The following is a 13,336-nucleotide window of genomic DNA, read 5'->3' on the forward strand; positions in this document are numbered from 1 at the left end:
TTACCCCGAACTCTGTTGGGGATCGTACTAATAATTCAAAATTTTCCTACGTGTCACCAAGATCAATCTAGGAGATGCTAGCAATGAGAGAGAGAGAGTGAGTGCATCTTCATACCCTTGAAGATCTCTAAGCAGAAGTGTTACAAGAACGCAGTTGATGGAGTCGTACTCGCGGCGATTCAAATCGCGGAATATCTGATCTAGCGCCGAACGAACGGCGCCTCCGCGTTCAACACACGTACAGCCCGGGGACGTCTCCTCCTTCTTGATCCAGCAAGGGAGAGGAGAAGTTGAGGGAGAACTCTAGCAGCACGACGGCGTGGATGGAGGAGCTCGTGGTTCTCCGGCAGGGCTTCGCCAAGCACTACGGAAGAGGAGGAGGAGTTGGAGAGGGGGAGGGCTATGCCAGGGGAAGGGTATGGCTGCCCTCCCACCCCCTCACTATATATAGGGGGAGGGGAGAGGGGGAGGCGCCCTAGGGTTTCCCCTAGGGGGCGGCAGCTAGGGCAGATTGGATCTCCCTAGGGAAACCCTAGGGAGACTTGCCCACCAAGCCAAGCTAGTGGAGGCTTGCCTCCCAAGATAGGTGGAGGCGCCCCACCTCCCCAAGTAAATGTGGGGAAAGGGTGTGGGGGCGCACAGCCCCTTAGTGGGCTGGTTTAACCCCTCCCCTTGGCCCATGAGGCCCTGCAACACTTGCCGGGGCTCCCGAAACACCTTTCGGTCATGCTGGCCATAGCCTGGTACCCCCGAAACACTTCCGGACTCCAATACCCTTTGTCCAATATATCGATCTTCACCTCCGGACCATTCCAGAACTCCTCGTGATGTCCGGAATCTCATCCAGGACTCCTAACTTCCTTCGGTAACCACATACTATTCCTGTTATAACTCTAGCGTCACGGAACCTTAAGTGTGTAGACCCTACGGGTTCGGGAACCATGCAGACATGACCGAGACACCTCTCCGGCCAGCAACCAATAGCGGGATCTGGATACCCATATTGGCTCCCACATGTTCCACGGTGATCTCATTGGATGAACCACGATGTCGGGGATTCAATCAATCCCGTATACAATTCCCTTTGTCTATCGGTATGTTACTTGCCCGAGATTCGATCGTCAGTATCCCCACACCTTGTTCAATCTCGTTACCGGGAAGTCTCGTTACTCGTTCCACAATGCATGATCTCGTGACTAACTCTTTAGTCAAACTGAGCTCATTATGATGATGCATTATGGAGTAGGACCAGAGATACCTCTACGTCATATGGAGTGACAAATCCCAGTCTCGATTCGTGCCAACCCAACAGACACTTTCGGAGATACCTATAGTGCACCTTTATAGTCACCCAGTTATGTTGTGACGTTTGATACACCCAAAGCATTCTTATGGTATTCAGGAGTTGCACAATGACGCCCTCGATTCAATCGTATACTAATCATACACGCAAATGTGTACGATCAAGATCAAGGACTCATGGGAAGATATCACAACACAACTCTAGACACAAATTAAAATAATACAAGCTTTATATTACAAGCCAGGGGTCTCGAGGGCTCGAATACATAAGCTCGAATACACAAGAGTCAGCGGAAGCAACAATATCTGAGTACAGACATGAGTTAGACAAGTTTGCCTCAAGAAGGCTAGCACAAAAGCAACATCGATCGAAAAGGCAAGGCCTCCTGCCTGGGAGCCTCCTAACTACTCCTGGTCGTCGGCGGTCTTCACGTAGTAGTAGGCACCCTCGGGGTAGTAGCCGTCATCAAAGGTGACATCTGGCTCCTGGACTCCACCATCTGGTTGCAACAACCAGCAAGAAGAAAGAAAGGGGGGAAAGGAGGAGCAAAGCAACCGTGAGTACTCATCCAAAGTACTCGCAAGCAAGGATCTACACTACATATGCAACATTATCAAAGGAAGGTTGTATATGTGGACTGGGCTGCAGAAATGCCAGAATAGAGGGGAGAGCATTGTCCTATCGAAGACTAGCATCTTCAGCATCTTCAAGCATCATGCAGCATCAGAAGAGATAAGAGTAGCATAAAGTAAAGTAGTAGTAGTGTTATCAACCTCGCCCAGAGATCCTTTCTCGACCCCCCCCTGCGAGAAAGAAATCCCAGAGCCATACCATCCATTTCTCATCACAAGTATCCAGTTCTAGTTGTATCGATCGGGATACAACTCCAAGTGTCCGTTACCGTAGGATAGGCTATCGATAGATGTTTTCTTCCCTGCAGGGGTGCACCAACTTACCCACCACGCTCGATTAACTCCGGCCGGACACACTTTCCTGGGTCATGCCCGGCCTCGACCAAACAATACGCCGCAACCAGACCTAGGCTTAATAGAGAGGTCAGCACGCCGGACTAAACCTATGCCACCAAGGGTCATGGGCCATCACCCCGAGAACTCCTACACGTTGCGTGGGCGGCCGGTGAGCAGACCTAGCTACCTCCTTAAAAAGGTAGGAGCTTACCAGTCCAACCCGACGCGCGCCGCTCAGTCGCTGACGTCTAATAAGCTTCGGCTGATGCATATGTTGGGGAACGTTGCAGAAAACAAAAATTTTCCTACGGTTTCACCAAGATCCATCTATGAGTTCATCTAGCAACGAGTGATTGGATGCATCTACGTACCTTGTAGATTGCGAGCGGAAGCGTTCAAAGAACGGGGATGAGGGAGTCGTACTCGACGTGATCCGAATCACCGGAGATCCTAGCACCGAACGGACGGCACCTCCGCGTTCAACACACGTACGGTCAGCGCAACGTCTCCTCCTTCTTGATCCAGCAAGGGGGAAGGAGAGGTTGAGGAAGATGGCTCCAACAGCAGCACGACGGCGTGGTGGTGATGGAGCTGCAGTACTCCGGCAGGGCTTCGCCAAGCTCTATGGAGGAGGAGGATGTGTTGGAGAGGGAGAGGGAGGCACCAAAAGAAAAGGTAAGAGGTCCTCCATCCCCCCCACTATATATAGGGGGGGCCTAGGGGGGCGCCGGCCCTAGGAGATGCAATCTCCTAGGAGGGGGCGGCCAAGGGGTGGGGGGCTTGCCCCCCAAGCAAGGGGGCGCCCCCTTTAGGGTTTCCCCCACCCTAGGCGCATGGGCCCTAGGGGAAGTGGCGCCCCAGCCCACTTTGGGATGGATCCCTTCCCACTTCAGCCCATGGGGCCCTCCGGGATAGGTGGCCCCACCCGGTGGACCCCCGGGACCCTTCCGGTGGTCCCGGTACAATACCGGTGACCCCGAAACTTGTCCCGATGGCTGAAATAGCACTTCCTATATATAATTCTTTACCTCCGGACCATTCCGGAACTCCTCGTGACATCTAGGATCTCATCCGGGACTCCGAACAACATTCGGGTTACTGCATATACATATCCCTACAACCCTAGCGTCACCGAACCTTAAGTGTGTAGACCCTACGGGTTCAGGAGACATGTAGACATGACCGAGATTGCTCTCCGGTCAATAACCAACAGCGGGATCTGGATACCCATGTTGGCTCCCACATGCTCCTCGATGATCTCATCGGATGAACCATGATGTCGAGGATTCAAGCAACCCCGTATACAATTCCCTTCGTCAATCGGTATGTTACTTGCCCGAGATTCGATCGTCGGTATCCCAATACCTCGTTCAATCTCGTTGCCGGCAAGTCACTTTACTCGTACCGTAATGCATGATCCCGTGACCAGACACTTGGTCACTTTGAGCTCATAATGATGATGCATTACCGAGTGGGCCCAGTGATACCTCTCCGTCATACGGAGTGACAAATCCCAGTCTTGATCCGTGTCAACCCAACAGACACTTTCGGAGATACCCGTAGTATACCTTTATAGTCACCCAGTTACGTTGTGACGTTTGGTATACCCAAAGCACTCCTACGGTATCCGGGAGTTACACGATCTCATGGTCTAAGGAAAGGATACTTGACATTGGAAAAACTCTAGCAAACCAACTATACGATCTTGTGCTATGTTTTGGATTGGGTCTTGTCCATCACATCATTCTCCTAATGATGTGATCTCGTTATCAATGACATCCAATGCCCATAGTCAGGAAATCATGACTATCTATTGATCAACGAGCTAGTCAACTAGAGGCTTACTAGGGACATGTTGGTGTCTATTATTCACACATGTATTATGATTTTCGGATAACACAATTATAGCATGAATAAAAGACAATTATCATGAACAAGGAAATATAATAATAATGCTTTTATTATTGCCTCTAGGGCATATTTCCAACAGCATACGGCGCAAAACGCCCATACAATGCCCACATGATTTTTAGTGCTATCAGGCCAAAGGCCCCTCGGATCAAATATCCAAAACGTTATTGTGTTGGTAGTGCGGTCACGAGCAGAGACTCATGAAAGATGTGACCCCATCGCCCCGTCTTGAGTATTTGCGGCAAGGGGTAAGAATGCCCGGCCACGCCTCGTAAGTATCCCGCGGGCACCTTCCAGGTCAACCCGACTCCACATCACTCGCCATTAAGCTCGCGCGAGTACCCCTCAGGGCCGACCCGTCTTTAGTAACATGGTAGTGTAAAGTCATTGTAACCATAGTAACTGTGTGTCTAACACCAAGGGGAACCCTGAGGAACCACCCTCAATGGATTCCACTCGATGTAATCATCAAGGTGAACGTAAGAGGAACCACCCTCGAGGTTCACTCTTGAGGGGTTGCACGACAGAGTCGTATCGGAAGTGGTTAAGGAGGAAATCACCCTCGATGACCGTGACTGAATAGCTACACCAAAGAGATCTCATCAGGAGTGATGTATGAGGTGACACCCTCGACACTCGATAGTAACTCTGCAGAGTCGTACAACTAGGGGGTGATGTGCGGTGGCGAGGCCTGGACGTCGATCACGTTGATCGAGTCATCGAACATAAAGCGGGGCAACAAGGACAAGGTGGGGGTCACTGATGGATCACTAACCAACCTATACTAAGCGGTTTAGGATAAGCAGGTAAGGTAACAATGAGCAGGTTACAAAAGAAGGCTATGCATGAGAATAGGAGCAAACAATAATAGTAGCAAAATCTAATGCAAGCATGAGAGAATGGAATGGGCGATATCGGGATGATCAAAGGGGGGCTTGCCTGGTTGCTCAGACGAGAAGGAGGGGTCGTCGGTGACGTAGTTGATCATAGTGGCATCGGCAGCCATCACGGGGTCTACCGAAGAGAAGAGGGGGGAGAAACAGTAAATACATAGCAAGCAAGAGCATAACAGGACAACATGTAGAGCTAGGCATGTTCTTACGCGGTGCTACACGCTACCGGCGAAGGGGGATAACATCCGGGAATGCTTTCCCGAAGTTTGGCATTTTCGGACAAATGAAAAGAGAGGGGACGGTTCCATGTTCAGCATGCTAGGGGCATGTGATAGATGAACGGACCGCGTATCCGGATTCGTTGGATTTTTTGAGCAACTTTCATGTAGAAAACTTTTTCATCCGAGTTACGAATAATTTTCTTTGAATTTTCTAAGTTTTAGCAATATTATGAAATTATTATTAAATCTAAAATGGGGTTATTGCATTAGCATGACGTCAGCAGTCAACAGAGTTGACCAAAGTCAACCCTGGCGTGTGGGGCCATTATGTCATAGACTAACAACTAATTAACATTTTTAATTAACTAATCAAGTTAATTAGGTACCAAACAAAGTTAATTAAGTTAATTAATTAATTAATTAATTATTCTTATTTTTAAAATACATTTTTTAAAGGGGCTGGGCGCCATTGTCAATGGCGCAGAGGCCAGCTGGGCGAGCGCTATCGAGTGCGGGCGCCCGCACACCCGCACGGGAGTGACAGACGGCGTCGACGGGGCCATGGCCAGCCGGGGTAGGAGGGCGGGAGCGCGGCCTCCGGCACGGATGCACGCACGCGGCATCGCCGAACGAGGGAGGGCCTGGAGCGCGGGGGGACAGGGCCATGGTGGCTGCGGTCACCGGGCGCGAGAGCGGAGTGGCGCGCAACAACGGCAGGGCGGCGGACAGCAGCGAGGTGCGGCGACCGGAACGGCGTGAGTGGTAGGACGAGTAGCAGCAGGCAAGGGCGCAGGCGGCCAAGCACGGCCTGGGGCGCGTGGACAATGCTGGTGCGGTCAGCAGCGACAGGCGCGCAGGGGAAGCAGTGGGGCAAGCGGTGGGCGCGCTGTAGCGCGTGCGCGGGGCCGCGGTGGTCGGGGACTGCGGTCGCGGCCGGGGACGAGCGGGACGATGGGGACGGCTTGAGACGGCGGCCTACGGTGAAGAAAACAGAGGGGAGGCAGGGGGTAGCGGCGAAAGGGCTCACATCAGAGCACGACGACGAGGTCGGGGAGGCGCCGGAGTAGGAGGACGACGACGAGGTAGTGGCGGGGCCAACGGGAAGAAGACGACGCGGTGGCGTCGATGCAGGCGCGAACCGGGCCGATCCGGCCTCATAGACGACGTAGGCGATGTAGTGGGACACAGAGGAGCTCCTGGACTCGACGGCGAGGCGCGAGGCGGTCGGTGGCCGTGACTTTAATGGGGGGACGACCATGGTCATGTGGCTCCAGGCGCGGGCAGCGAAGGGAGAGGGAGCGAGAGGAGAGTGGATCTGGGCGAGGTGGAGGGGAGGGGCCTGAGTCGAGATGGGGGCATCCTTATCCCTGCAGCGACGGGGCTGGCGAGGTGGTCGGGCGGCGACCGCGCCCTGTAGCGTCGCGGGACGGAGGAGGAGTGCACAGGTGGGGGGAGAAGGAGAAGGTGGGCTGGTTCGGTGAGATGGGCCGAGGCCTAGGGGGTCAGGGGAGGCCTTTTTATTTTATTTTTATTTTGCTTTTTTGTTTTCTAATTATTTTCCTTTTATTTTTAGTTTTACAAAATACAACACTTGTCTCTAAATCAACACTAGTAACTTATGCCACTGCCACAATTAGTTTGAGGTTAAAATAAATTAGTTTAGTATTTTTACAATTTAAAAAGCAATTAAATTATTATGCCACTGTGTTGACTAGCTTAAGACATTTAAACACTTTGCAAAAATGTTGGTTCACCACCATAATTAGTTATGGAATATTTGCCACACTTTGAACATTTTATTTTGCATGTTTGACAAAGTTGAATTTTTGGACTTTAATTTGAATTGAATTTGAGTTATGCTTTGGATCAAATGAGGATTAGCAATAGTAAGAATGATGACGTGGCATCATTAGCAGGGGATTACTGTAGCTTAATTATCCGGGTGTCACAATTCTCCTCCACTACAAGAAATCTCGTCCTGAGATTTAAGGTGTGATGTAAGGGGAATATACTCAGGAAAGACGGGGCTCAACAGAAGATAGGTAACTGGGGGCTATCTTGCGAAGGTGGCATAGAGGCATCTCTCGATTTGAAATTCAAGAAAGTCATCGAGAGCAAGGCTAGAAGGTGCAATAAGAAGCTTCAAGCGGATGGACAATCGATGTCTGAAAGAGAGTGTGAAAGGGAGGTTCAGATCATCGAGAATAAGTAAGCATATGATACCAGAACAGATCACAAGAAGGTGGTTCGTGAACTACATACGAAGCCAAGCGTGAGGAACAATTTTAGAAGAAAGGAATGTACAGGAGAGTCAGGTTTCGATCCTGTGGAACCATGGGTTATGGGCCCACCATGTGAGTTAAAAGTAGAAAGGCACTAACATTTTGCACGGCCATGATGGCAGGGCAGGTCATAGGATAGCCTGTCAATTATGTTGGCAACAACGTTGGTACCAAGGGCGATGGACAAAGAGAACCATTTTCCTGCTCGTTGAAATGAGGTGGACCAAATTGCAAAGTTCTCGTCCATCGGTGGTTACCAGAACATCATCAACAATAGTAACAGGGTCTTACTGACAGAGTTGGGCACCAAGGTGCTTACTTAACCAGGGATTTATTACTGCTTAGATCATAAAATTTATAAAAGAGGTTAATCAAACCAACGAAAAGGGAAATGTGTCTAACAAACTTAACAGACCAATGGAAAGGAAAATGTGTTTCACACAAGAATTGGGAGTATATACTTCCCAAAGAAAAGCGGAGCATGATATACATGATAGGACATTAAGTGAGAAGCATTTAAATAAGGGACGAGCGAAGAATTAGGATATTACCCATACAATGGTGCTTGGATAATAGATCAAGAAGCATTTAGCATTTCGCTTCAAATGTTCGTGTTGATATTCGGAATACCACAGTAATGCTTCGAGATAGCACTGATATGGTGTTTCAATTAAGGATTGGGTCTGTAGATCATCAGAGATTCCAAGGATCATTTCCAAGATTATCTCATAACGTAAGGTATAACCAAACAAAATCAGGTCTATGTTGGCAGGAAGTCAAGGACATTGTCGATGATAACACAATCATCGAGGGGGGGATGGTATTTCTCATCATGAATTCGATTGATAGCCTGAGACAAGTCAGTAAATTGATGGGGATCACGACAGATTTTGTCAAGGTACTATGAAGAGGCCATCGAACAGCGATGACATCAAGCAAAAGGAATGATGAAGCGAAAGGTTATTGGAACCACCGATGCGACACAAGCTCGAAATCAAGCTTGTTGTTTGAGGTGAAATGATAAGATGAGGAAGATCGACGTAAGCTTAGCTCATCGTCGAAAGTTGTGCTCCCGGAAGAAGGACTGGGTAGCACAGTTAAAATTAGCTCGATAATGATATAGCCGATCAGGCTAGGAATGATGTGATGGAGTATCATTCCAATGAGAATTCACAAGAGGTAGTGCAATGACACAATATCCTCGAGATAACAAGGGGCAATACTTGAGGTAGATCAAAAATAGAGGTTGGACAGAAGAAATGATCTGCAGAAGATAAGTATTTTAACTTGTCCGGGAAATGGAATTAAGGAGAAACTATGGTCGGAACCACGGTTATGAATGATCAAACCACTGATACAAGATGAAATTATAACAAGGGGTAATCATTTTTACGAGCAGCTTCCATGATAAGTTCTACATCGGGTCCATGGGCATAAACACAAAGGTTCAAGGTCGACTCCCACTTCTTCAATGCATAACCTTTCATTCACTCCTCGTTTTCGAAGAAATTATAGTGCAGAAGATTTATCTGGCGAAGTACCAGAAGAGTAAGACTCACATCTCTTTTGAGTTCACACGGATTAGGGAAGGCATAGGTTCAACCCGTAGGGGTATCTTAGGAACACCTACCACTAACTTCCAGAGCATATAACATCAGCTCAATAGCAGAGCATGGTTGACAATAAGCAGAGGATACAATTTACCAAAGGCAATATGTATCAAGGGAAGAGCGCACGAGATTTTGAATATGAAGGACATTGCTGGATAATAATCCAACAAAGGATTCAGTGGTCCTCAATGGATCTGATGTGAGTATCAGTACTCAATCAGAAGAGGGAAAGAATGCAAAGGCATCATATTATAGAAACAGCTGAATAATTCGACGTCCAAGTTGAAGGGAACTAGGTGGACAATCATTACAACATGATTGGCCAAGATCCAACTCATGTCTAGAATGACTTATGAGCATCAAGGTCAAATTTCAGGGTTCTACTGATGAGTGCGATCAATCACAACATAAAGAATCAATAGGCTTAGGATGACAAGGACAAAGGATGTTAATGAATATTGCTAGACATATGGATTTAACCATAATGCAGGCAAACAAGACTTTTTGGAGCACGAGGCTGCAGAGGATCTTTGGGAGATCGAATTGCATTCGAAGAATTTTGTGAGACATAAGATCAACTGGGGATGAACGAATCCCTGATAAGTGTGAGGAATTTTTCGTAGGGTTATTCAGGCGGAAAAGAGCTGCAAGGCAGTCGAAAAAAGGATTCTAGAAAGTCGAAGAATACTTTCAGGTATCTTGTAATAACAAGAACAACTAGGGATGGAAGTAAGAACGGCAAGGGTACGTCGTTATCCATAAGGATTCAACGGTGTTAAGGGATTGCAAAAGAAATGAACACAAGTTCTCAGGAGTAGATCGGAGAGTATCTTCGAATTCTTCTGGTGAGGCAGGCAACCATCCGAAATGAAGGGGTTCTTCGGGGAAAGTCGTTACGAGAACCTAATGTAGTTAGTAAATTCATTTAACCCTGAATAGAAGAGAGAACAGTCCAAGAGTATAGACAAGGAATAAAAGATCCTAATACCATCCAATGGCGACGTCGACCCGTAAGCCACACAACCATGTTAGTAAAAGTTTTTCAATGACTAGACTCAACTTCGGCCAAGGAGTTGGAAAGGGGCCTACCTACAGGCAGTCGGCTCTGATACCAACTTGTGACGCCCTCGATTCAATCATACACTAATCATACACGCAAATGTGTACGATCAAGATCAAGGACTCACGGGAAGATATCACAACACAACTCTAGACACAAATTAAAATAATACAAGCTTTATATTACAAGCCAGGGGCCTCGAGGGCTCGAATACACAAGATTCAGCGGAAACAACAATATTTGAGTACAGACATGAGTTAGACAAGTTTGCCTTAAGAAGTCTAGCACAAAAGCAATATCGATCGAAAAGGCAAGGCCTCCTGCCTGGGAGCCTCCTAACTACTCCTGGTCGTCGGCGGTCTTCACGTAGTAGTAGGCACCTTCGGGGTAGTAGCCGTCGTCAAAGGTGACATCTGGCTCCTGGACTCCACCATCTGGTTGCAACAACTAGCAAGAAGAAAGAAAGGGGGAAAAGGAGGAGCAAAGCAGCTGTGAGTACTTATCCAAAGTACTCGCAAGCAAGGATCTACACTACATATGCAACATTATCAAAGGAAGGCTGTATATGTGGACTGGGCTGCAGAAATGCCAGAATAGATGGGAGAGCCTTGTCCTATCGAAGACTAGCATCTTCAGCATCTTCAAGCATCATGCAGCATCAGAAGATATAAGAGTAGCATAAAGTAAAGTAGTAGTAGTGTTATCAACCTCGCCCAGAGATCCTTTCTCGACCCCCCTGCGAGAAAGAAATCCTAGAGCCATATTATCCATTTCTCATCACAAGTATCCAGTTCTAGTTGTATCGATCGAGATACAAGTCCAAGTGTCCATTACCGTAGGACAGGCTATCGATAGATGTTTTCTTCCCTGCAGGGGTGCACCAACTTACCCACCACGCTCGATTAACTCCGACCGGACACACTTTCTTGGGTCATGCCCGGCCTCGGCCAAACAATACGCCGCTACCCGACCTAGGCTTAATAGAGAGTCAGCACGCTGGACTAAACCTATTCCCCCAAGGGTCATGGGCCATCGCCCCGGGAACTCCTGCACGTTGCGTGGGAGGCCGGTGAGTAGACCTAGCTACCTCCTTAAAAAAGCAGGAGCTTACCAGTCCAACCCGGCGCGCGCCGCTTAGTCGCTGACGTCTAATAAGCTTCGGCTGATGCATACGACGCAAAACGCCCATACAATGCCCACGTGATGGTTAGTGCTATCAGGCCAGAGGCCCCTCGGATCAAATATCCAAACCGTTATTGTGTTGGTAGTGCGGTCACAAGCAGAGACTCACGAAAGATGTGACCTCGTCGCCCCGTCTTGAGTACTTGCGGCAAGGTCTAAGAATGCCCGGCCACACCACGTAAGTATCTCGCGGGCACCTTCTAGGTCAACCCGACTCCACATCACTTGCCATTAACCTTGCGCGGGTACCGCTCAGGGTTGACCCATCTTTAGTAACATGGTAGTGTAAAGTCATTGTAACCATAGTAACTATGTGTCTAACACCAAGGGGAACCCTGAGGAACCACCCTCGATGGATTCCACTCGATGTAATCATCAAGGTGAACGTAAGAGGAACCACCCTCGAGGTTCACTCTTGAGGGGTTGCACGACAGAGTCGTATCGAAAGTGGTTAAGGAGGAAATCACCCTCGATGACCACGACTGAATAGCTACGCCAAAGAGATCTCATCAGGAGTGATGTATGAGGTGTCACCCTCGGCACTCGATAGTAACTGTAGAGTTGTACAACTAGGGGGGTGATGTGCGGTGGCGGGGCCTGGATGTCGATCACATTGATCGAGTCATCGAACATAAAGCGGGGCAACAAGGACAAGCTGGGGGTCACTGATGGATCACTAACCAACCTATACTAAGCGGTTTAGGATAAGCAGGTAAGGTAACAATGAGCAGGTTACAAAAGAAGGCTATGGATGAGAATAGGAGCAAACAATAATAGTAGCAAAATCTAATGCAAGCATGAGAGAATGGAATGGGCGATATCGGGATGATCAAAGGGGGGGCTTGCCTGGTTGCTCAGACGAGAAGGAGGGGTCGTCGGTGACGTAGTTGATCATAGTGGCATCGGCAACCATCACGGGGTCTACCGAAGAGAAGAGGGGGGAGAAACAGTAAATACATAGCAAGCAAGAGTATAACAGGACAACATGCAGAGCTAGGCGTGTTCTAACGCGGTGCTACACGCTACCGGCGAAGGGGGATAACATCCGGGAATGCTTTCCCGAAGTTTGGCATTTTCGGACAAATGAAAAGAGAGGGGACGGTTCCATGTTCAGCATGCTAGGGGCATGTGACAGATGAACGGACCGCGTATCCGGATTCGTTGGATTGTTCTGAGCAGCTTTCATGTAGAAAACTTTTTCATCCGAGTTACGGATTATTTTCTATGAATTTTCTAAGTTTTAGCAATATTCTGATTAAATCTAAAATGGGGTTGTTGCATCAGCACGTATCATGACGTCAGCAGTCAACAGAGTTGACCAAAGTCAACCCTGGCAAGTGGGGCGGTTATGTCATAGACTAACAACTAATTAACAGTTTTAATTAACTAATCAAGTTAATTAGGTACTGAACAAAGTCAATTAAGTTAATTAATTACCTAATTAATTAATTATTCTTATTTTTAAAATATATTTTTAAAGGGGCTGGGCCCAACTGTCAGTGGCCCAAAGGCCAGCTGGGCGAGCGCTATCGGGTGCGGGCGCCCGCACACCCGCACGGGAGTGATAGACATCGCCGGCGGGGCCATGGCCAGCTGCGGCCGGCCGGGGTAGGAGGGCGGGAGCGCGGCCTCCAGCGCAGACGCACGCACGTGGCGTCACCGAACAAGGGAGGGCCTGGAGCGCGGGGAGGGGGGGACAGGGCCGCGGTGGCTGCGGTCACCGGGCGCGAGAGCGGAGTGGCGCGCAGTGGCGGCGGACAACATCGAGGCGTGGCGAGAAGAACGGCGTGGGTGGTAGGACGAGCAGCCGCAGGCAAGGGCACGTGCGGCCAACCGCGACCTGGGGCGCGCGGACGTGACCGGCGCGGTCAGCAGCGACAGGCGCGCAGGGGCAGCAACGGGGCAA

This window comes from Triticum urartu, chromosome 1A (assembly GCF_056163025.1).
Source record: "Triticum urartu cultivar PI428250 chromosome 1A, HENAU_Tu73, whole genome shotgun sequence".
NCBI classification, from domain to species: Eukaryota; Viridiplantae; Streptophyta; class Magnoliopsida; order Poales; family Poaceae; genus Triticum; species Triticum urartu.